Here is a 4,182-nt window from a genome sequence, read left to right on the forward strand (position 1 = left end):
CTGCCTCTTGCAGATGAGGGATGTGCCATGTGCCATGGGGTGGCTTTGGCACTGGCCTGTGGGGCCTGGGGCTCTTTTCCCAGTGCTGGACTCTCCTGTGTTCTCATCCAGCTGCCAGTGAGACTGAGGCACTGTGTTCTCACATCAGTTCCTGCCTGCCTTCCTGAGAGTCTGTGCTCAAATTCAATAACCTTTGAAAACACCACTGAGGTGCTAAGGGATACCAGTTTGCTTGTTTCTCTCATCTGCAAAATCTATTCACTTAGAAATGAGGATGTGATTAATTAAAGGCATTAGGAATCTTGCATTGTCTAGAAAGTGGAATATCATTGCTCACTCTCAGTGATGCATGTTTTTATAGAAATAAACTATAAATCTATTAAAAAATTATCACCCTGTGTTTTTACTTTGGGCATAAATCATCCCAAAGTGGTCTTTGGGAAGTCACAGAGAATGACACATCTGTGGCACTTTTGATAGGGCATTTCTTTGTGCTTTCCAGGAGGTGTTTGTGTTTACTGTAGGACTAATAAAGTATCTTCAATTATTCATTTTTATAAGCACTTGTTCTCCTGACTTGAGCAGTCAAAGCCACACTGTCACTGGTTTTAGCAGTAAATTGTGGGGTTTTTTCTGCAGTCAAATGACTTTGCCTCCACTTTGCCTCTCTTCCACATGAAAAACTATGGTGGTTCACTCAGCCATCCCATTTTATATGATCCTGGCTTTGGAAGGCACCTTTGGAAGGCAGTCTGGCAGCTCAGGTGGCAGCTGCCATACCCAGCAGCCTTGTGGCTGCAGCACCTTGCCTTGTGGCTGCCAGGAGTGAGCTGGACAAGCAGATCTGGCAGCTGGGAGCAGACTGGGGGCCCCAACACCCTGTCCCAGCAGATGTGAGGAGCTGCAGGAGCTCTGGAGGACTGACAGGACACACTCAGGCTATGGTCAGCAGCCTGGTGAGAGCTTGCTCCTTCATGCTTGCAGCTTGGCCTGGGCAGAGCTATGACCTGATGTTTGAAAATCCTGTACAAACACACACACAAAACCCGTGCTGGTTTGTGCCAGTGCCCCTCTGCTGGAGCTCAGTCATGGTTGGATGCCAGGGACCTGGCAGAACATGGGTTCTGGGCACACAGCAGCCATGAGACCCTTCCTGCTGTTCCCCTGGGCCGGAGGCAGCTTCCATGCTCACATGGCAGTCCTGGGGGACCTGTGTGGGAACCCAGAACATCCCTCTGGCTGTCCAGGATGGCCAGAACCCTGCCAGGGGGCTCAGAAGCCCTGGCACAGAGCCCAGAATGCCCCTGTGGGTTTGATTATGACCCATGGAGCAAATTACCAACCTTAGATGAAGATCAGCAAGCCACAATAGTTTAGGTGGAATAATAATGAAGTTATCACAGGGTGGAAAAGTAGATTTTGGGGTTTTTGGTATGGGGGTTCAGGAGGCAAGATGGAGGGAACTGGGCATGTCCAGCCTTTCTCCTTCTTCTTCTTCTTGGCCTCCATCTTCTGCTGTGATGGTGGCACTGACAGATTGGTTTGGAGTAGAAGCTCACTGTCTAACATAGGTGATAGATATTGGAAAGTAACTGTAAACATTGTAAACCTAGTTTTTAGTATAAAGACATAACACTGCCCTGGGGGCAGGCAAAGTGCCTGGAACTGTCCTGCTGGATGGACCTGGGCAAGGCAGGAGGAAATTTTTTATAGATAAGATACAATAAACAACCTTTAGACCGAGAAATGAAGAGCTCTGACTCCTTCTTCAAGTGCCAGGCTGGGAAAAGAGACTTTTAACAGTCTTGGGGTCTCAGCGACCTGAAAGACCCCGAGAGACCTGGACACCAAAGCCACAGGAAAACCAGATGTCCTGAGCCCTGCTGCCCCTGCACCCAGCCTCCTGCTCCTGCTGTGCCCTGGCTGTCCCCCTGGCAGGATGGGTACCCTGCCTGTGAGCCTCGGGTGCCCTGGTGTGCTGGGCTCTGGTCCTGCCACCTTGGCATCACTGGAGTCTCTCCTGCAAAAGCTGTAGGGCTGGACAGGCAGGTGGGAGTGAAAGTGCTCCTATATAAAACACATTTCCTGGTACTCCTTTAGGGGTTTTTAATGTGATTCGTATGTCCCTGCCTGGCCCAGTGCCCACAGCCAGGCTCTCCCCTCCCTCCTGCTCCTCACTGCAGTGTTTTCTGTGGATTGGGTTCAACTGGATAATTTCATCTCCTTTGTATTTATAATCCCTGTGAGGGTGGTGTCTTTAACAAAGGCTATTCCTTCTCATTGCTTTGGCAAAGCAAGCAGCAGCTCCCTGCTGTGTCTCTGCTCAGATGACACAGAGGTTCTCTGAATAGCAAAGAGAGAAAACAAAAAAGAAACAGCTTAAATGCTTTCTTTTTCCAGGCAGCTGCACATATCCACCTCATGATACCCATATCCACCTCATGGAAAATTCCCCCCAGTGCTTTAGATTTTTCCTTTTCATGTGCCTGCATCCACAAGGCTCTGCCTGTGAAGCGCACTGCTGGCTCGTGGTGGAGGTGGGGACATCAGAGAGAGTGTCTGGCAGGAGGAGAGGAGTGAGAAAGGGCCTTTTTTCCCCACAGCCAAAGAGGAAAGAGTAAGGAAATGCAGAGAATCCAGATGAGGTATGATACAGGTATTCTTCATGAGAAACACCCCAGGGCCTGCAGTCTGGGACTGCAGTGGGCAAGTGGCTCAGCTAAAAAGTAATTTAATTCCTATAATGGCACAAGCCATTCCTGTGCTTGATCAAAGCTGCAAACTGGAGGCAGAAATGGCACTCCCTCATTTTCCCCCAGCAGGGCAGGCACCAGTGCCCACTGACCCCAGGCCCTTTGCATCCCACTGGCTCTCTCAGCAGGGAAACCCTTGGCAAACTTCCACCAGTGTCGTTGGAGGGGACTGCTGGTGGGCACTGAGACCTCACCTGCCCTGTGTGGCTGTGCAGCTCTGCTCTGCCTTCCCAAAATGCAGGTGTCACTTGTGCCCAGACGTGCCAGTGCCATCCCTGTCCCTGCTGGGCTTCTGGGGGCATGTGCAGCAGCATGGGGCAAAATCCAGCCCCCGAACCCCACTGTTTGTTTGTTTGTTGTGTCTTGGCTTTCTCTCTGCAAATATTTGTATGCAGCCGAACCAGAAATAATTGCTCCCAGCTCTGCCACGGGGGTTTGTGATGAGCATGTGTGCCACAGATAATCTGGGTGCTTTTGTGCTCAGTGGCTCTGGCATCTCCCACTGCATCGCTTTTGTTTCTGGGTTCTTTTGTCTCCCACTCTCCCCTCAGTGCATGGTGCCTTTCCTGACACCTCTGAAAATACCTGACTTCATGCCTTGGTCATTTTCTGTAATTGTGTCTGGAAAGCAGGAAAGCAGCATCTCTGCGTGTGTCCCCTGGTGCCTGCTGCTCACACAGCGTGTCTTTATGGTTCAATTAAAAATGTCATTACATTTCCCAGCACACCCTGCCACCATCCTGGCAAAGCATTTGCTACCTTGATAGCATTTGCCAGTTTGGGAGTACAAGGTATTATACCAGCCCTTCCCTCTGGGACAGGGAATGACTGCAAAATGCTGTGGCTGCACTGCATAGACTCCAAAATGCAGAGTTTCTGATGCTCTGAAATAGAGATAAATGTAGCCCCAAGAATGTTGCCAAAGCATTTCTCCAATAATGACATTACCTGATTTTTGAAGAGGAATAAATACAATTAAATTAACCACAAAGTTCTCTTCTTCTCCCAACACACTTCCACCACCTCACCTGGGACACAGTGTTTTCCTGGGCCATATATGTCCAAAGCTTTGGCTCTCCTGCTTCCCAGAGCAGCTTTGTCACCTGCAGGAAGGTTTCATACATGCTTATCAAAGAGAAGCATTGACCATGTTGCATTGCCCAAAAGAAATATTCTTCTGTCCCTGTCCTGATAACTTTACCCAGCTTTGTTACTCTTGTTTCTGACACTCTTTGGGCAGCGTTTGCCTTTTCATCACCTTCTGCACATTCAGTTTGATATTTGCAGCCAGTTCGGAACACGGCAGCACTGGAATATTATTTTTCACTGTGGTGTTTGTGAGGGTCCCCAGGACGAGGTGAGAGATGAGAATCTGAGTGCTTGTTCTTAGAAGGTTGATATTTATATTATATTATATTATATTATATTA

Source organism: Melozone crissalis, unplaced genomic scaffold (genome assembly GCF_028551555.1).
Source record: "Melozone crissalis strain CALT ecotype California unplaced genomic scaffold, PUWL_Pcris_2 ptg000034l_1, whole genome shotgun sequence".
Taxonomy (NCBI): domain Eukaryota; kingdom Metazoa; phylum Chordata; class Aves; order Passeriformes; family Passerellidae; genus Melozone; species Melozone crissalis.